This window comes from Ursus maritimus, unplaced genomic scaffold (genome assembly GCF_017311325.1).
Source record: "Ursus maritimus isolate PB19 unplaced genomic scaffold, ASM1731132v1 scaffold_20, whole genome shotgun sequence".
NCBI classification, from domain to species: Eukaryota; Metazoa; Chordata; class Mammalia; order Carnivora; family Ursidae; genus Ursus; species Ursus maritimus.
This window is the reverse complement of record NW_024424453.1, coordinates 26,586,689-26,608,083: the sequence shown is the minus strand read 5'-3', so window position 1 is coordinate 26,608,083 and position 21,395 is coordinate 26,586,689. Positions and strand designations below refer to the sequence as shown.

The 21,395-nt window shown below is 38.1% G+C and overlaps 1 protein-coding gene across 3 annotated transcripts in view; it reads left to right on the top strand.

The window, feature by feature from the left end:
* The window catches only part of PPP2R3A (protein phosphatase 2 regulatory subunit B''alpha), a 204,928-nt gene that overhangs the window by 15,392 nt on the left and 168,141 nt on the right, over window positions 1–21,395 (top strand). For 2 of the 3 annotated variants that reach the window (XM_040636784.1, XM_040636785.1), the window contains one exon: window positions 15,064–15,216. The exons of the other annotated variant lie outside the window; for it this stretch is intronic. The gene's annotated coding sequence lies outside the window, so the exon portion shown is untranslated. The remainder of the gene's footprint in view (window positions 1–15,063; window positions 15,217–21,395) is intronic. 3 annotated transcript variants of the gene reach the window in all.

Below are 21,395 nucleotides of genomic sequence, written 5' to 3'. Positions count from 1 at the left end.
CGGGATCATGCCCTGAGCTGAAGGCAGACGCTGCCCTGAGCTGAAGGCAGACGCTTAACTGCTGTGCCACCCAGGCGCCCCCCCCCCCACTGTTTATTCTTGACTCCTTTGTCTTAATTAATTGACCATATATGGGTTTATTTCTGGGCTCTATTCTGTTCCATTAATTTATGTGTCTGTTTTTATTCTAATACTACACTGTTTTGGTTACTGTAGCTTTGTAATATAGTTTGAAATCAGGGAGTATGCCTCCTGATTTGTTCTTTTTGCTCAAGATTGCTTTGGCTATTCTTAGTCTCTTGTGGTTCCATACAAATTTTGGAATTGTTTTTCTATTTCTATGAAAAATGGCATTGAAATTTTGATAGGGATTGTATTGCATCTGTAGATGGCTTTCAGTAATTATAAACATTTTGACAATATTAGGTCTTCTAGTATATGAACATAGAATATCTTTACATTTATTTGTGTCTTCAGTTTCTTTCATTGGTGTCTTACAGTTTACAGTGTACAGGTCTTTCACCTCCTTAGTTAAATTAATTCCTAGGTATTTTATTCTTTTTTGATGCAGTTGTAAATGGGATTGTTTTCTTAATTTCTTTTTTCTGATAGCTTATTATAAGTGTATAGAAACACAACTGAGTTTTGTATATTGATTTTTGTATCCTGCAACTTTATTGAGTTCATTTATTCTAACAGTTTTTCAGTGGAGTTTTTAGAGTTTTCTATATATGTGGTATAGCATCTGCAAATAGAGGCAATTTTACTTCTTCCTTTCTGATTTGGATGCTTTTCATAAAATTTCTTTTTCTGGGGTACCTGGGTGGCTCAGTTATTAAGCATCAGCCTTTGACCCAGGTCATGATCCTGGGGACCTAGGATCAAGCCCCACATTGGGCTCCTTGCTTACAGGGGAGTCTGCTTCTCCCTCTCCCTGTGCCCCTCCATCCCAGTCATGCTCTCTCTTGCTCTCTCTCTCTCTCTCTTTCAAATAAATAAAATCTTTAAAAATTTTTCTTTTTCTTGCCTAATTGCCCTAAGACTTTTTAATACTATGCTGAATAAAAGTGGTGAGAGTGCACATCCTTGTCTTCTTCCTATTCTTGTTGAGTATGATGTTAGCTGTGGGCTTGTCATACATGGGCTTTCTTTTGTTAAGGTACATTCTCTCTACACCCACTTTGTTGAGAGTTTTTATCATGAATGGATGTTGTATTTTGTCAAATGCTTTTCATGCATCTAATGAGGTGGTTATAAGATTTTTATCCTTTATTTTGTTAATATAGTATATTACATTGATTTATGGATGTTGAACCATCCTTGCATCCTTGGAAAAGATCCCACTTGATCATGGTATATGATCCTTTTGTTGTATTTTTGAATTTGGTTTGCTAATACTTTGTTGAGGAGTTTTGCATCTGTGTTTATCAGGAATATCGGCCTATAATTTTCTTTTCTTGTGATTTCCTTGGCTAGTTTTGGTATCCAGATAATGCTAGTCCTGTAAATGAATTTGGAAGCATTTTCTCCTCTTTTATTTATTTATTTTTTTGGAAGATTTTGAAGAGGACTATTACGCTGTTTTTAATTGTTGTTCTTAGTCACAAGTTTAATTTGTACTCATAATTGGCTATTGCTTAAAAGTGGAACACGTGTGAAACACATGTCGAAACATCATAAATTAGTGAGGAGCATGAAAAATAATAATTCTGAAGAACCATTTCAAGATGTCCCTTATGGAATACATAAGCTGTATTCATCTGATCAAAATTTTTATAAAACATCAAGATGTCTCTAATACTAAACAAACTACATGATTAAAGGAAGCTGGGTAAAGGGTATAAGGAAATTCTCTATTTTATCTTTGCAGTTCTTCTGGAAATTATAACTATTTCAAAATTAAAGGGTTTTTTGAAAAAAATTTTATAGCCCCACTCTTTCTCCCTCTACCCCTCCCCCTTCACCTTCCCCCCAACTCCATCTCTGCTCCTGTTCTCTCTTGCTCTCTCAAATAAATAAAAAAATTTTTTAATTATTATAAATTTAGAAATGTTAGCCAGGCATGGCTTATGTTTAAAGTTATACATGTTTTCATACATGCATATAATTGGCATTTGCTATTTTCTGTTCTTAAGGTCACTCTAGAGAAAATAATTTCAGATTGGTTTGATAAATATAAATAGCAAGGTAAGGATATGCTATTGAATCTCATGAAATATAGAAGGGGCCTAATCAAATTAAGATGGATTGTCAATTGAAAGACTCCATTTTGTATTAAATAAGGAAGAGGCTTGCTTTAAAAATTTTCAACTTACTGTACGATGGTATTGTAGACAGCTGGATGTTTATTTTATTATGATTGATCATCCTGTTTAGGTAATTAAAATTCTAAAAAGGAAAAATTTAAACACTTGAAAATATGACAAAGAAAAAATATTCTATCCAATTTGGCTTTTCATTTATTGGTAATAAAGATCTACAATGTACTGTTTGCTGAGAATTTCTCTCAAAGAGTGGCATGAAACCATTTCTTCTACTTTGACATTCAAAAACTAAACCTTCAACTTATGGAAGAATCCCAGGTATCAGGTTTAAAAAATCAGTTTGTTTATTTTGGATGCTATAATATAAATTAAATTTCAGCCTACATTTCAGCATACGTTTGGTGCTAAGTCCCCATCTTTTAATTTAATATATTTGGTTGGTTGGAAGTCCGTCTTTTAACTTCTTGATAATTTCATTGGACAACATATGATTTTCTTAACATGATAAAACAGTTCATCAGTGAGTAGAAGTCAAAATTTATCCTTAGATATTATCAATACAATTAAAGACTTTGCTGTGTGAACTTTATAACAAATCTTTAGTAATATGTTGATCTAAGATAGAATGTTTTTACTTAAATTTGCTTTACCACGTGTCATACAGATTTTTTAAGTGATTTTTAAAAATTACTAAGGTTTGCCGTATTACTTTTTAAAGTTCATTAATAAAAAACTGTTGGGAAGCACTGATCTCCACTGTAGACCTGATCACTGAAATTGTGCTGATTGATGTCAGATTGGGCCTGGATTCAGAATGGCCAGCCTGGAAAAGGGTGTAGAGGGACAGGGTGTATATTATGAGGCCCTTTAAATGAAGAGCACAGGATTGCTGCTCACTTTCAAGAGGGTAATAATTTCCCCCTTTCAATCCATGTTGTGGCTTTGGTCTTAAGAGTGGGCAGATGGGTATGTGTATTGCTCAGCTGCCTTCCTTCATTATAATCAAAGATTAGAATGTTCAAAAGATTCTGAGCAGCTAAAAACCATGTTAAGTGTTCATTTACATATGATGGAGGTTTTTTTGGCTACAGATTTAATGAAGAGAGCGACCAAGTTATGGAAGGAAGTAAAGTATTATGAAAGCAAGAGCCGAAAGAAAAATGAAGGATGAAGATGTATTTTTGCATGTCAGAGAAATTGGTTTTAAGGAATAAATATCCAGTTAAAGATATACAAGTAAAAGATTGTTTGTAGTAAAAATACACAGGGAGTATATCAGTTCACTCCAATTTTATTGAGTACAGCGAGCCATGATGGAAACGAAACATGCTTGTCTCTCTTCTCTCTGTATTATGTCTGCTCTACTTAACACCAGCTTCTCCTGCCATTTTGCTTATCATGGATGCCCCAAAACAGTGGCCTTAGTCATCAAACCTGTAGGACCTTTAAGACCTGCAGCTCTTAGCCAATGACGGTGTTTCAGTGCTTCAGATGCAAGTCCCCAGGAAAGAAAATGTAATTGGTCTGCCTTAATCAGTGTCCCAACTAAATTTAACCAGGAATGGAAAGTGTATGATGCATAGAGTTGCCCCCATTGAGCCTGTAGACAAGGCAGATCTCTAAGAAATAGGGACATCTCTTGTTTAGTTATGTAAGAGAGAAGACTTGTTTACAAAGGAATTAATTGGTTCCCTGAGCTCTGGGAAAAAAAAAGGCGGGGGGGAGTGTAAAATATCTGTCCCTCCAAGAAAAGAATGGCAGCAGTGTAATACGAAAGGTAGATTAGGCCACTCTACAACATGAACAACTGCCCATTCTGTAGCCCTAGGCAGCTTTGTTACGCCAGTAATCTTTGCAGATGATTCCTACCCAATAAGAATGGGAATTTTAGGAGATGAGATGCAGTAAATGACTAACTTGAGGAATATAATCAAACATTTCCATAATACCGGTACTATAATGACTGTCAAGATATACCTTGGGCCAAAGCCCATGACCTGGCTACAGTCATGATAGAAGTCTATTTTGGCGAATGACAAAACTGGGGATCCCTTTTAATTTCCGTTCATATCACCTAACTTGTTAACCACTGTAATGTCCTAGTCCCATATAGTGGGGATTGGTTTGTCTTGACCCCTTCATGCTTAGCATAGGAGCGTAGTAGCAAGGGCATTCATAGGAGAAGCACCACTAGAGGTAGTTATACTGAGTGACAGCGCTACCAGCAGAAATTTGTAATGGTCTTCAGTTATCAGTATGAATGTGTAGCTTTTCCAAGGCCTGGTTGACAAAATGTTCTGAAATGCTTGGGTAAGCAAATACCTATGCAGGAATGCATTCTCCAAGGATTTGGATGTAGGTTAGCTAAGTTTGGAGATCATGGTGATCCAGGGCCCTCCTTATTGGTGAGTCAGGGCCCTCCTTATTGGTGAGCTAGAGATCTATTTGATGTGTAGACTTTTTAAAAGAACTTGCCTAGCTCTAGTATGAGCATAATTGAGCCTCTTGTTGGCTGTCTTTCTGAGTGTGTATGTTGGGAGGGAGTGCTGGGTCATGCAGTTCTAGTGGACTGTCTTTTGTACGTTGCCTCTCAGTACTAGGGCATGTGTGATGGAGGCCAGGAGTGTTAGTCCTAGGTTCAAAGTATATGCTAAACCTTTTCATCAGGTAAATGCAAGATTAAGCTGAGCAGTTATCAGAAATGTCCAAGAGGGCTACTTCATCCTAGATAGCATGAATTGAATCAGTCCCTCCTTAAACTGGTTATAAAAGGTGACTTTTTTCCTAGTCCAGCTCTTGGCCAAGGAAACAGAAATGGTAGCATATTAACAAATTACCTCCCCCCTTCTTCCTTGTCTTCCTCATTAAGTGCTTTCTCTATGCCGGACACTGTTATGGTGTTGAGAGACAGTGGTGAACAAGGCAACAAGGTCCTTGCTTTTGTGGAGTGTTCGGTCTATTGCAAGGAGAATATGGTATGTGTAAACAGTAAAACGGTTTCAGGTAATGATAGGTGTTATACAGACAGTAAACTGGATAATGGAGTAGAGAGTAATGAGATGAACTTGGTCAAAGGTGAGGAACAGGCTATTGGAGGAACTGAGAAAAGGCTAGGCAGTTCAAGATGAAGTTGGGGAAATGGTAGGCAGATTCTGGAGCTATATCAGGCTGTGGTGAAGGAGTTTTGTTCAAAGTGAAGCATTTTAAACAGGAGAGCAATTCACCCTGATTTTTATGACTCTTGTGCTGTTTAGAGAATGATTGGAGTCTGGAAAGGCAAGAGTGGAAGCAGAGACCAGGCAAAGGCCATCACAGTAAAGGTGAGAGATGATCATTTAGACCAGGTTCCAGCAGTGAGAAAGTGAAAATTGAGAGAGATTTTGGAGATTGGGTTGACAGGCCTTACTGAATGAGTTTATGTTCCAGATATGGCCTTCATTTATGGCAGATAGCCGTTCCACTCTTATGGACTTCTAAACACCTACCAAGATACCTGTAAAATGCCCCAATAGTGTATTTTGATTGTGTATGTACTGGGCAGTCGGGTTGTCTGTGCAATAAGTAATTAAGAGCAAACCCTTGCTTGGCCTCATCTGCAGGATACAGGGATCCCTCAGTCCTACATGCAGAATGTCAGCTGAATAAAGAACTTTGGGAATGTCTCAGGGGTCTTATCATACTCCTCAGGATACTTGAGGCCAAATGACAAGTTGATGAGGCAGGATTGGTAGCTTTCTTCACCCTAGACTTGGACTTGTCAGCTCAGTCGGACATACCATATGTATGACCAGCAAATAAAAAGCAAGTCATGAATAACCTCACTTGCTCTATTATAGCAGATGGCTCTCTGTTTATCTTCAGCCCTCCTGCTCTCAAATTTCTGACTCTCTGTTCAACCTCCATACCTGCTTTTGGACTTTTGGTTTGGACTCCTATTATGTCTCTCTTTGGCTTCCTGCAGTTGAACCTTGCTCTCAGCTTTGCTTTACCATCTGATCTCAGTATCCTCTTTCCCAGCTCCCCCATCCCTGCCCCAACACTCCTATCATGATACTGAATGAAAAACTTTCTGCTGAAATTATAGCCTTAGAACCCCACTAGAGATGGTGATTCAGACTTGTGCCTCAAGGGTGTTTTTTTATTTAGGTACTACTCATGAGCCCACAGGACTACAGCTTTTTGCTTGAAACTGACTTGTAGGCAGGCAGCGCTTTATGAGCTCTTCCAAGTGGGCAAGCTCAGAGATTCATTGAATCAGTGCAAGAATGAGTTAATGATTTTATTTGTGATAAGACGTATCACTAAGATATGTCAAGGTTGATTATTTAGACGGTATCATTGGAGCCAAGAAATAAGTTCCCAAAGTGTATCCAGGACAAAAACTAAGAAATGGGGGAGCAGTGGGTTCTGTTGAGGGACACTTGTGCGACCCGAAGGAATGTATGTAAAAACTGAAAGTTGTCAGCTCAAAAGAATCTGTGTATCCTTTTTACCTGGAGAATTTCCATTGGGGTTTTTCCCTGTTCCCCTGCCCCAGTTGAATTTTGGGGCACTCCACAGCATCTGACAGTTCATACGTTAAGAAAATATTGTTGCATCCTCTTTTGTGCTGTGCACTGACTACATGTGGCGGAGATGAGGATGAGTAAATTGCAGTGGCTTTCTGACTCATCTCTGCTTCATTCCTGATTTATCACACTGCCACCCAAATCCTATCATCTCTTTCCCGAGAAACTATAGCAGTGCTATAAATGCCTAATAAATACTTTATGAATAAATGGAAATTATTTCCACAATTCTTCTGTTCAGAGAATCTGTGCACTGTGTCTTTGTATTCATGTGTTTTCTCCAAATCAAATCTATTTTATTCCTCTGTTAAGTTAAATTTTTTTTTCTTGCCCTGATATTTGCAGCTCTTCCACATTTAGAATCTTCTGCATTTTCTATTTCCCTCCTGTTGATTTAATCTCACAGGTCACTTGTTCTGAAAAAAAAAAAATATGCCTTATTTGTGGCATTATGGCATATCTTGTATATAATTCTGTTTCTGGATATGATGCTTTTAGTGAATATGCTTTTAATTATGTCTTAGTTTTATTGTTGAACAAGCTCGTTGTCTTAATTATGCTTATAAAGTTTGGTAATATACTTATAATAATATACTTATAGTCTGGTAATATACTTATAGTCTGAAGTTCAGATAGGTAGCATTAATGTTATTCATTGGTTTTATGAGTCTGACTCTAAATTTTACTCCACTAACTATCTGTTATGATTTTCCTTTATATGCCTATTTTATGTGTCACAATTTCATCACTCGCTAATAAATTTATTTGGTTTTCAAGCTTTCTAAAAAACAAAATTAGGGCTAAAAAAACCCTTGTTTTTTCTATTCAGGTTACCACAGTAACTTCAGTATTCTGTATGTTTTTTCCTTCCTTCCCTCCCTTCTTTTCCTTCCTTCCTTCTTCTTAATGCCTACTAAGATTTCGAGATAATACTTTTCCTAGAAACTGGAAAATCTGGGATTATGGCAGGGACTCGGGTATTGACCAGCCCAGCTCCTTTAGTCTTGATATAGATGTGGTATAGGACAGAGAGGCTTTAATGTTTAAGAAACCTGGGCCTAGATCAGTTTTTCCATTTTAACTTCTCTTAGCCTTGGTTTCTTCATCTGTGGAATGGAGATGACATTAACGTCAGTGTTGGCATAAGAAATAATGCCTGGAAGGGGCGCCTGGGTGGCACAGCGGTTGGGCGTCTGCCTTCGGCTCAGGGCGTGATCCCGGCATTACGGGATCGAGCCCCACATCAGGCTCCTCCGCTATGAGCCTGCTTCTTTCTCTCCCACTCCCCCTGCTTGTGTTCCCTCTCTCACTGGCTGTCTCTATCTCTGTCAAATAAATAAATAAAATCTTTAAAAAAAAAAAATGCCTGGCGTAGAAAGTACTTTAAAAATGATAATGTAATAATATTAATCTTCCCTTTGAGAACCCAGTATAAGAAGGGTCAATCAGCATAGCAGCATGCATCTGCCTCTACCCCAACCCTTCACACATCCCTCTCTCTCTCATCTAAGGAATACAAATCCAAGATAAGAGGCCAAAAAGAGGAAGCATACCTAGTTCTTCCTTTCTTGCACTCCTCCTTACGTGTTGTTAATGGTAGCATGAATTGCTGCAGAGGTGGTCTTGTGCCTGATGTATGACCATGCCCTCAACTCTGTCAGTGGGGGCCTGCAGAGTGTTGGTCTTACCCTGAACTCAGAGTAAATTTTTGGTAAAAGATACTCCTTCAGGTGTATGGTTATTAAAATACTTTTAGATGTTCTAAAGGCTTAAGTTATGACCATGGGAAAAAGTGGCTGAAACAGGGTAGAAAACAGTATCAACAAAATTATAATTGTGGAGGAAAGGTCAAGAAACTAAGAGGCCAGGATATCAAATGGATTATCTATTTGGTGTAGAAATCAATTAGAATATAACAGAAATAGTATTGGAGTGACAGGGAGCCAAAAGCTAAACTCATCAAGGAATGAAAGGGAGACTTAAATACCACAATAAGGAAGGATAGTTGGTGGTAGAGCCTAATGATACATGACTCAAAGCAGGAGATTTGGGGAGAGGGTGGAGGGAGAATGCACTGGAAGTTACAATGAGGAAGCAGAAGGGCACTTAGCAGGCCCCATGTTTGAAGGGCATGGAAGAAAAAAAGAGTCCTCATCTGAGAGGGCTACAAGGAAAGCAGCATCCTCAGGGGAAAGCCCAGAGTCCAGTTTCAGTTTAAATAAGAAGGAAAAAGGAAGCCTTTCAAGAAGAGGTCTAGGATAGGAGGTTTTTGTTGCTATCTACCCACGAGTCCCACAGGGCTCAGTGGAAGGGTTAAGATTCCAGGAGATAGGGTAGAGGCTTAGATTCCATCATCAGTTATTATCATCTGTCCCTTGCATACATCCTTAATTCCTTTGCCTTTCTCTCACTTCAGCAAGCTTGCCTGGCTAAACTACAGCGCTGATTAAATCCAATTCTTTGCCTAGTCCATGTGTGTAAAATCATGCTGCTGAGCTTGCATTCAATTAATGATCATAGCTTCAAGTGGACCCATAATGTTGCCTGGCAATCATACTGAATTTCCGGTCATTTTCTGTTTCATCTCCTCCTAAGTGACTGTTGCATGTCTTCAGTCTCTTCATGTCTTCACCATCTCCTCCCCATTTGTCACTTTCAACTGATGACCTTGCTTCCTGTTTCAGAAAAGAAGCAGGGAAAAAAAAAAGCTTTCACAGGCTTTTAGCACTCCAGCAGCCCACTACCTGCAGTGGTATTCGTCTTCTCTCTCTCCCATTGCTGTGAAAGAATCTGCCTTTCTAAGTGCCTCATAATTCTTTCTCTCATGTCAGTTTTCCCCTCTTCTTAATCACTGTCTTATACATGAGAAAATATGCTTTTATTTCTCTCCTTTTCAAAATAATCCTTGTCGGGCACCTGGGTGGCTCAGTTGGTTAAGCATCTGCCTTCGGCTCAGGTCATGACCCAGGGTCCTGGGATCAAGCCCTACATCTGGCTCCATGCTCAGTAGGGAGTCTGCTTCTCCCCCTGCCCCTCACCCTGCTTGTACTCTCTCTCTCTCTCAAATAAATAAATAAATCTTTTAAAAAACACACAAAATAATCTTCATGGACACCACTTTCTCCTGTGTCTTATTTCATTTAAACTTCAGGGCAAAACTTAAAAGAATTGTCTATACTTTGTTGCTAGTTTTTCTCTTTGCATTTCTTCTTTTTACCCAAGCCAGGTAGATTTCTGCCCCCACAGTTCCATTAAAACTGCTCTTACCAGTTACTAATGATGTCCATATCTGTCATTTCTCAGTTGTCTGACTTAACATTCAGGAGCAGAATTGATCACTCTCTCCTCCTTGAAAATCCATCTTCACTTGGCTTCTAATATCGTATCACTGACTGTCAAGATAGTCAGTGCCTCATTTGTAACATATGCAAAAACATGAGAGCCCCATGAACCCTCCCTCTCTGGCCACTTCTTTTTAGTCTTCTCTGCTGATTCCTCATCACTTCCCTAAACTCTAGGTCTGCACTACCCAGTACTGTAGCCACTAGCTACATGTAGCTATTTAAATTAAATTTTCAATTATTCGGTTGCATTAGACATATTTCAAGTGCTCAGTAGCCACATGTGGATAGTGACTACCTATTGAATGGCACAGGTATATAAATATTTCATCATCACAGAAAGTTCCATTGTATAGTACTGCTCTGCATGTTTGAGTGCCCTAGGGCTCAGCCTTTGGATGTTTCTTTCTATATTTCTATATAAAATACAGAATTCTATAGAATCTTACAGAATATGATTTATTATAAAATAAATATTTCTGTATATTTTTTCTCTTTTCTTTCTGTATTCCATCCCTTAATCATCTCCTCTAGTCTCAAGGCTTTAAATGTGACTCAAATTTGCATCAGCCCAAATCACTTCCCTAAAGTCTACACTTGATTCCCCAACAGCATTCTGCATATCTTTACCTGAGTGTCTAACAGGCATGTCAAAAGTAATATCCCAAACTGAGCTACTAACCTTGCCACCACCACTCCTTCTCCTACCAACAAATCTGTTCTTTCTGTAGTCTTCGCAGTCTCGATTGATGTCATTCTTCTTCTAGTTGTTCAAGCAAAAACAAAGCAACAGTTTTTAAAATCAACTTATAAACTCATCTTGACCTCCCTCTTTTCCACAAAGCCCACACATCTGTTCCATTGACTCTTGTTTCATATTATATCCAGAATCTGTTTCTCACTCTTCCCCTGCTACCACCCGGTCCAAACGAGCATCGTGTTTTGCCTGGATTATCCCGGGCATATTTGCCCCCTTTTTGGTGTCCCTGCTTTCTCTCCTGTCCCCGGTAGTCAGTTCCTATCAGAGTAACCAACTAGAATGATCTTGTTAAAAAGTAAGTCAGATCATGTCAGTTTTCTGCTCAGAGTTCTTCAGTAGCTCCCCCATCTCACCTAGCAAAAGTCAGAGCCTAGTCACAGTGGCATTCTCACTCTTATTAAAACAGTCAATATATGCTCCCACCTCAGACCCTTTGTAGTTGGTGTTTCTTCCACCTCCTTTTCTCCCAACTCATCTCCACACCTGTACTTTTTCTCTCATCATACTGATTTATTGAAGAGACCAGGCCAACTGTCTTTAAAATGATCCATATCTTGAATTTCTCATTTCCTCATGGTAGTAACATATTTCTCTACTGCCTATATTTCCCTGACATTAGATCTAAAAGGTTAGTTAAAGCTAAATATTTTTGGCAAGAAAACTCCGTTAAGTGATACTTTGATCTTCACATTGCATCGTATTGAGAGAGGTACATACTATCTCTTTGTCCCACAGTTAGTGATGCTGTGTTAACTAGGGTGTTAAGGTGATAACTTTCACATCCCCCCATTATCAATTTACATTTTTACATTTGTGATTAATACATAATCTGAAGGGTGAATGTTATGTTTCTTTTTTTTTTTAATGATACGATATGAGAATTCATTATGATTCAATCGACAAGGGAAGTCAGTTATTTCTGTGACACATAACTCTTGAATAGCCAGAATATCGACTGTTTATGACCTCATGCAAGAACGTAACATACCAAACAAACAAGTCTAATTTGTCAGCAAGACTTTGTTCATGATTTAAATCTTCGGGAAGTTTGTTAAAAGCTTCGAAAGTTTTTTTTTTTTAAAGATTTATTTATTTTAGAGAGAGAGAGCGAGCAAGGGGGAGGGAGAAGGAGAGAGAAACCCAAGCAGACTCCACACTGAGCGGGGAGCGCAACACAGAGCTCCATCTCATGACCTGAGCTGAGACCAAGAGTTGGACACCTAACCGACTGTGCCAACCAGGTGCCCTGAATGTTATGTTTCTTTAATCCTGTGATTCTAAGTGTATTTTTTAGCTGTGGAACTCCTTTTTTTTTTCTTTCAAATAAAATATCTTTTGGAGATCCAATATATAAAACAGATGAAAGCAGAGCTATTCTGGTTGCAGTAGGAAATGCCGAGTATTGGCAGCTTCCGAGGGAACTCTGACAGGCATAGTTTGCAACTTACAGAGCCTGCCTGAACACAAGGAAATGGAGGCCCAGAGAGAATACATGACATCTTAAGGCTCCTAGCATCTCACAAGAAAGGCTCAGTGCACTGTACATTAGGGTATAATTTGGAGGGCTCTGTCACCTCCTTGGAAAGCTGTGGTTGTGGATGACCACTAGAATGGCAATAGGTTTTTCCCTGGCAGTCCACCCACTGTTTTAAGTTGTCTGAGTGCTTTCTTTGACATTCTATCTGTTCTGCAGATGTGAAGATTTGAAATTACTTCATTTTTAGTGTGTGTTGGATTTCAGTCTCTTTTTTTGTTGTTGTTCCCCTTTTGGAAATTTTTCATCCACAAAGAATTCCAGAGTCAGACATTATTCATCTTATGTCTGGAACACTAAAATCTCATGAGCTCCCATATGTCTTATCTCTTTCCACCTTTGGAATATTCAAAATGCTGCTACAGCTAAAGTCCATTTTATCATTTGCTTGCTTCCTTTCTGTACCTTACTTATCATACAGCCTAATGTGCCTTAATAGAAAATTGAATAAGTAAATTTGATATATCCACACAATGTAAAAAAGATGTATGATGTAGCTTTTTGTTTCTATAAAAAGATGTTTCCGTATATTAAGTGGAAAAAACAGGTAATAGACCATAATTAAGTCTCACTTTCATTTCTAAAAAAACAAAAAAATTCATAAAAATCTTCATGTCTGTCTAAAGCCAAAAAAGGACATTTACAAAAATGTTCACATTGATACTCCCTCTAGGTGTGTCCTTTTTTCCCCCTCTTTGTGTTAATCGTGTGCACCCTCTCTCTCTCTTTTTGCAGCAGGTATGTTTTATTTTTATAGTCATTACTTTTATAAAGATTAGAACTGTTGCTAAAAAAGTAAGCAACAACTTTGATCTGTCAAATCCAAATTGCATTGAAGGCAACTCCAGGCCCCTCCCCAGCTTTTTTCCAGCCACTCCATCCTTTGGAATTTTTCCTGTTCTCTTATCACCCCATTCAAGCAAAGTTGCCCCCAACCCTTGCTTCTATTTATTTTACTCCATATTCCTGGTCATCTTCTAGAATTGCCCACTTGGCTGTAAAGAGCCTCTCTGTTCACTTATACCAGAAGTAACTTGTCAGGGAAGGAAAGGGAGATGTAAAAACTATGTTCTAAAAGGAACTATCACTAGAATGTGATCTTCATCCGGGCCCAGGAGTGCCTCAATAAATACCCACTGAATAAATCGATCTATTCTTTTTGTCTTATTTCTTTTATCCCGTAAGTTCCTACAAGACAAGAGCTTTGTTTTCTGTAATGCACTGAACATTTGGGGTACTTAATATGCATTGATGATTAAATCTCTTAAGATCCATAATTTACTTAATAAAAATGAATTTAAGATCTTTTGTCAACTTTGACTAGAATTTGTGCGTGGACAGGGATGTAGAAAAGCATGGGATTTAAAGATAAACTTATTTTCAGATCCTGCTTAGAGATTTGTGATCATGGGTTAGTCATTTAAGCTTCTGAGCTGCCTCCCATTTATAGCCTCACTGATTTCTCTTTAGGACTCTGCAGAGGTCTTCTTCCTGATCTACCTAGCTTTGGTCTTGCTTCTCCAAGTCTGTCCTCCCCAGTGCTTCACCAACTGATAGGCCTACAGTGTAAATTTGACCTTGTCCCTTCATTCCCTCAACCTGTCAAGGGCTCTCTGTTGCTCTGTTGCCTTTACCCCACCCCTTCAGCTTCACCCTTGAAGCTTGTCTTCAAACTTGACCCTGAAATAATACCAAACTCCTGGTAGCTCCTCAGACATGTCATGCCACTTCCCGCCTTGCTCCCTTTGTCCACAAGGCATTTTTCCCTTTCTTCCTGTAGCCAACTACTGCTCTGCTCTAGGACTGTGCTTGGCAGTCTTCCTCTCTGAGATGCCTTTCTTGATATAAAGGCTAGGTATCTTCTTTCTCTGCCTACTAATGTTATAAGCTGTTTGAGGCAAAATCACTGAATTCTTAGTTCCCTCATTTTGAAGAATACCTGGCTCTCAAATTGTACTGAATTTATGTTCTTCTAAAATGTCAGATGATCTTTATTTGTAGGATGTGATTTGATTTTTATATGATCCCCTCCAAAATGAGAAAAAGCCTTAGAAAAGGAAAATATTTGAATTAAAGGAACTTAAAATACTACCAACAGACAAAACTATTGTTGATGTTTTAGAATACATAACAGAATTTCAAAAATTATAAAGAGGTATAACTTTAGCCTGTACATTTTCCTTTCAGAGCCACTACTCAGAGAAATCAGTAGCTTTGCAAATTACCTGCATTAAAAATTAGTAGCCAGGGGGCGCCTGGGTGGCTCAGTCCTTAAGCGTCTGCCTTCGGCTCAGGTCGTGATCCCAGGGTTCTGGGATCAAGCCCCACATCAGGCTCTTCCGCTGGGAGCCTGCTTCTTCCTCTCCCACTCCCCCGCTTGTGTTCCCTGTCTCGCTGGCTGTCTCTCTCTCCGTCAAATAAATAAATAAAGTCTTTAAAAAAAAAATTATGTAGCCAGTTCTTCTCCCTACATCAAATAATACAAAATAGCTTTTTAGTAAAATATAGCTATTTCCTAATTCAAAACAGGAAAAAAACATTTGTTTTTCCTCATATTTCCTAGATCCCAGAGCCAGCTTTTGTCCTTTTTTTCTAGAAGAGAAGGTCAAATCCCAGTGAAGGAAGCAACTTGACCAACTTACTGAGCTGGTCAGTACAAAGCAAAGCTGGGACCAGGAGCTCCTGACCGCCCACCTGGTGCTTTTCCCCTCAGCCACGTTTCCTTTCCTCCACTGGAGTAAAAATAAAGGTAAATTTTTAAGCACTTTCTAATTCCCATATGCTCAAATTAAGCCTGCTGCTGAGATGTTCTTATCTTACTTTTAGTCTAATTATTAAGACATTAGCCCTAAACCTAAAACTTTAATTTGTTCTTTCATATTCATGCATACAATTTCTTTGAGCATCAGAAATATCTTCCCTTCTAAGAAATTTCTTAATTTATTTTCTCACCTGTTTTTGAAGTGAACACAACAAATAAAATATTCCAGGTCTCCTTTTTTATCCTACAAGTAAAGTAGTTCAATGGTATATGTTTTTGTATGCCTCTAAATTGTTCTCTTGGGATCAATTTCCATACTGAGTCATCCACCAAAGAGTGCCTGTGTTTTCCAGGCAAACTGATAGTTTTATTATTTCTAAATGACTCATTACTTCTGAATCATCACATCTTGTGTACTCTGTTAAATAAGTTTTTAGGCATTTTTCTATCATTTTTCGTCTTCTATGTCTTCACGTGTCCCATCTAAGTGACATGGATATTTAGCCAATTTTCTTTTGTGTTTGTGATTTTTGTTGATCATTTTCTTCTTGAACCCTTTCAGCAGTTGAGATAAGCACTGGAAGTTCTGTACTTCATACTCTCTGCTGCAGATGTTTCCTGAAATAGAACACATAAATAGCAACATAAAAAATATGTGTAACACCATTCTCTGTTTTCCATCGTTACATGTATGTTGTTTAAGGTTTTAACTTACCAAATTTCTCCATGAAATGAGGGAGAAACACCCATAAAAGAAAAGTATAGCTCTGTTTGTTGGTACACAAAGTCTTTGAAATTCAGCCTGTTGAAAGAATGAAATATTTTTCTCCCTTGACTTCTGTGTTTTCTGGGCTGGTCTTCTTCCTGCCCTTTGAAAATTCATTCTCTGTCTCCTTTCTTGCATCCTTCTCCCTACCCCATTCATGGCAGCCTTCCTCAGAGTTTTGACCCTTTTCTTTACCCTGTGCATGATCAGTCTTGAGCACTCCTGTGGCTTTAAAACCACAAAATCTGGTGCTTATTCCCAAATCTTTATTACAACTCCTATCTCTTCCCTGCCAAGTGTATCCATCTGCATGGGAAGTACCTTCTGGATACCCCACCAAAACAACCCATGCCTGAAGCTGCATTTATCTCCCCTGTACCCTCTTCTCCCCAGCCTTAGCACACAGTAATCACCCTAGCCTCATCTTCACATCTCTCTAGAACCTGTTTTTAATTTTAAAAATTTGTTATCAAATATTATCTATTAATTCTCATATTTAAGTGTCAGTGCTTGAGACTTCTAAAAAATATCAGTTTCCACTCCCAAGTTGGCCTGCTTCTCAGAGATGTGAATTTTTTCACTATTTCTTTCATTATTTGCCTCAATATTTATAAATGCATATATTGCAAATTCATCATTCATTCATTTATTTTAACCATTATGCCTTGCCTTCCTAATACAAATTTCAGTTCTCTCACCCCCTTTTCACCACGTTAACAAAAGGGAAAAAATTATGTGATCATCTCAATAAATGCCGAATAAGTATGTGACCAAATTAAACAACCATGTGAGATATTTTAAAACTCTCAACAAACAAATAATGGAAGAGAACTTTCCAATCTGGTAGAGTATCAAAAAACCTGAAGCTTAATCATACTTAATGGTGAAAGGTAGAATACTTTTCCCTAAGATTGGGTATAAGGCAAGGATTTCTGAACCAACCACTTCTATTCGGTATTGTTCTGGAGATCCTAGCTAGTGTAGTGGGCAGTAAGGCAGTAAATATTGGAAAGGAAAAAATAAAACAATCTCTATTCTCAGACAGCATGATTGTTTATGTAGAAAATCCCAAGGAATATTATAAATACTATAATAAGTGGATTTAATGAAGTGGCAAGTGATAAGATCAATATACATAAGTCAACCATGTTTCTACCTACCAGCAACAAATAAATGGAAAATAAAATTAAAACAATAGTATCATTTGCATTAGCATCAAAAAACATGAATTGCTTGAGAATAAAATTAATTAAAGGCCCATAAACCTTGCTGAAGGAAAGTAAAGAGCATCTGAATAAATGGAGAGCTGTGTTATGTTCATGGGTTACATGGATTAGAGACTTGATATTGTTGTCAACAAATGGATATTTATTTAATTTTTTAAATTTTTTATTTAAACTCAACTAATATATAATGTATTATTAGTTTCAGTGATTCATCAGTCTTATATAATACCCAGTGCTCAATACATCACATGTCCTCCTTAGTGTCCATCACCCAGTTACTCTGTACCTTCCCCCCTCCTCTCCAGCAACCCTCAGTTTGTTTCCTATGCTTAAGAGTCTCTTATGGTTTGTCTCCCTTTTTGATTTCATCTTGTTTTATTTTTTCTTTTCTTCCCCAATGATCCTCCCATAAGTGAGATCCTATAATTGTCTTCCTCTGACTTATTTCACTTAGCATAATACCCTCTAGTTCTGTCCACATCGTTGCAAATGGCAGGATTTTATTTTTTTTGATGGCTGAGTAAGTATTCCATTGTGTGTGTGTGCGTGTGTGTGTGTGTGTGTGTACACACACATATACATACATACCACATCTTCTTTATCTGTTCGTCTGTTAGTGGACATCCGGACTCTTTCCATAGTTTGGCTATTGTGGACATAACTGTTAGAAGCATTGGGGGGTAGGTGCCCCTCAGATCACTATATTTGTATCTTTGGGGTAAATCCCTAGTAATGCAGTTGCTGGGTCATAGGGTAGCTCTGTTTTCAACTTTTTGAGGAACCTCCATACTATTTTCCAGAGTGGCTGCACCAGCTTGCATTCCCACTAGCAGTGTAAGGGGGTTCCCTATCTCCATATCCTCGCCAACATCTGTCATTTCCTGACTTGTTAATTTTAGCCATTCTGACCAGTGTGAGGTGGTATCTCCTTGTGGTTTTGATTTGTATTTTCCTGATGCTGAGTGATGTTGAGCATCTTTTTCATGTGTCTGTTGGCCATTTGGATGTCTTCTTTGGAGAAATGTCTGTTCATATCTTCTGCCCATTTCTTGATTGAATTATTTGTTCTTTGGGTGTTGAGTTAACAAATAGAGATTTAGATTCAATGAAATATTAGTCAGAATCCCAGTAGGTTTTCTTTGTGAAGATTGGTTAGTTGATTCCAAATTGACATGGAGGTGCAAAGGACTTAGACTAGCCAAAACAATTCTGAAAAAGAAAAAAAAAATGGAGGATTTACATTACTACAGTTGGCCCTAGAACAACATGGGGGTTAGGGGCATCAACCCCCCCATGCAGCTGAAAATCTGAGTATAACTTTCGATTCTCCAAAAACTTTACTAATAGCAAGAGCTAATAGAGATCACTTTTTACTGCAGTATGCAATTTAATGGAGAGAGGAACTACTCCCATGGAGATTATTAGTGTCACATGGCGTTTCAAGTGGATGCTTGTAACACTTGAGCTCACTGCAATAGCAACAGGAGGTGACTACAAAATTATTACAGTAGTACAGTATGTATTATAGTTAATTTTATGCAGTTATGATTTAATACTGCATATTTATGTTTATATTTCTCTTGACTGGGAATAGCACCATGTATGGTTTGTGTTTGTATATGTAAGTTTTGATAAATTTTAATGTTTTATAATTGATTTGTATATGTTTCATGGTAGTAAATGACAAAGTAGACTGGTACCTACATATTATTTTATGCATTCATGGCAAAACTAATTTTTCTTAGTTTTTTCAATATTTCTAGGCTATGTGGCTCATCGGTGAGGGTTTTCAAACTGTTACAAATCACCAACATTTTTTCCATTATATTTTTGAAAAATATCTGCAGGGGCACCTGGGTGGCTCAGTCGGTTAAGCATCCGACTCTTAATTTTGGCTCAGGTCAGGATCTCAGGGTTGTGGCATTGAGCCCTGCGTTAGGCTCTGTGCTCAGTGGGGAGTGTGCTAGAGATTCTCTCTCTCCCTGCCCCCCTCACGTGTTCTTTCTTTCTCTCTCTGAATAAATAAAAATAAAATCTCTAAAGAAAAAATATCTGCATATTAAGTGGACCCGCATAGATCAAACCCATGTTGTTCAAGGGTCAAAGGTATTTTAAGACTTACTGTAAAATATAGTAATTAAGACAGAATGGTATCGGTGCATATAAAGATAAAAGAGTAGGGAATCCAGAAATAAACCTCTGCGTATGGTTATTTTTCAACAAAGACTCCAACATGGGGACAGGATAATCTTTTGAACAAATGGTGCTGGGTGATCTTCAAATTCAGCGTATTAACTACAGAAAAAAATTGATACATTGGATGATTAAAATTTAGGATTGTTAAAAATTTTTAAATATGATTAAGACCTCCTACTTTTCAAAAGCTACTGCCAGGAAAATGAAAGCCAAAGACCAGGAGATAATATTTATAGCTAAAATATACAAATGAACTTTTAGAATTCAATAATCAAAGACAGCCTAAAAGAGTTGAATAAATACTTCACAAAAAAAGATATGTATCAGTTGTTTAAAAGCATAAGAAAAAATTCTCAATATCATTAGTCATCAGGGAAATGCAAATTAAATTCACAGTGAAATACCACTTCATACCCACTAAAATGGGTAAAAGTAAAGTAACTGACAAGTATCCAAAAGGATATAGAGCCACTGCAGCTCTCAGGTGTTGTTGATGAGAATGTGAAATGATAGAACCACTTTGGGAAACAGTTCTACATGTTTTTATAAAATTAAACATACACTTGCCACGACTCAGCAATTCCACTGTTAATTACCCAGAAAAAATTAATATATACACACAAAGACTTTTACTTGAATGTTCATAGCAGCTTTAATTCATGATAACCCAAACCGGAAATGACTCAAATTTCATCAAGTGGTGATCAGAGAAGATAAATTTTGATACATTCATATAGTAAAATACCTACTAAGCAGTAAAAAGGAATATACAACTAATCCATGCAATAACATAGATGAATCTCAAAACCATTGTGCTGAGAGAAACCAAACTCAAAAGTATGTATATTCTATGATTACATTCATATTGAAGATCTAGAACTGGCAAAACTAATCATAAGAATCAGATCAGTGGTTGTCAGACACTGAAGATTAGGGGAATTGATTGGGAAAGGGCACAGGGATAGCTTTAGGATGTCCTAAATGGTCTTTTTTAGGGCAGTGGTTACATGGTTCTTAAATCTCATTGAACTATACACTTAATATGTACATTTTTATTATATGTAAATTACACATCGGTAAAGCTGGCTTAACTTTTTTCTTGAGATTTATGTATTTGACAGAGAAAGAGCGTGTGCATGTGCTTGCACAGGTGGGGTGGGGCGGAGCGGATTGTGGGGGAGGGAGAAGCAGACTCCCTGCTGAGCGGTGAGCCTGACTCGGGGCTCCGTCCCAGGACCTGAGCTGAAATCAAGAGTCAGTCACTTAACCAACTGAGCCACCCGAGTGCCCAAATAAAGCTGATTTAAAATAAAAGTGAGGGGGCGTCTGGGTTGCTCCGTCAGTTAAGTGTCTGCCTTCCCTTGGGGTCATGATCCTGGGATTCTGGGATTGAGCCCCTTGTGCTGGGCTCCGTGCTCAGCAGGGAGTTTGCTTCTCCCTGTCCCTCTGCACCGCCACATCCCCTGCCTCCCCCATGCTGATGCGTGCTCTCTTTCATAAATAAATAAAATCTTTAAAATAAAAGCGAGGCTCTAAAAAGCTGAGAAGAAGCTCTCCGTTTGTGGGTAGCATTTGTCAGTTAGTGGGTTTAAGGGAATCATGTGGTTAGATGGGATTTCTAATCTCCAGTAAAGGATTCTTTAATCCACATTGGGAGATGGGAGCTAGAGGTTTATAGAGACCTGGACCTGGGCTGGGGAAAGTGGCTTTATTCAGAGTGTAGATGTTTACTCAAATTCTAGTCTTTGCCACCCACTCTATCTGCCCCTGAGGTTGGTGCTTTTCTAGTTCTGAGTTTGTGGAGTGTGCATAGGAAGGGCTATTCCTTTGCAGACTTTCAAACAATCCCATGTTCAGTCCTCTATCCTAGCCCATTTCCAAAACTAGGCCTTTATTGGGTTATACAAAATAAATTGGTTTGCTTACCATTAGTATGCCTTCCTCCTCTACTCTAATAAAGTTATTTATTTATCATTCCT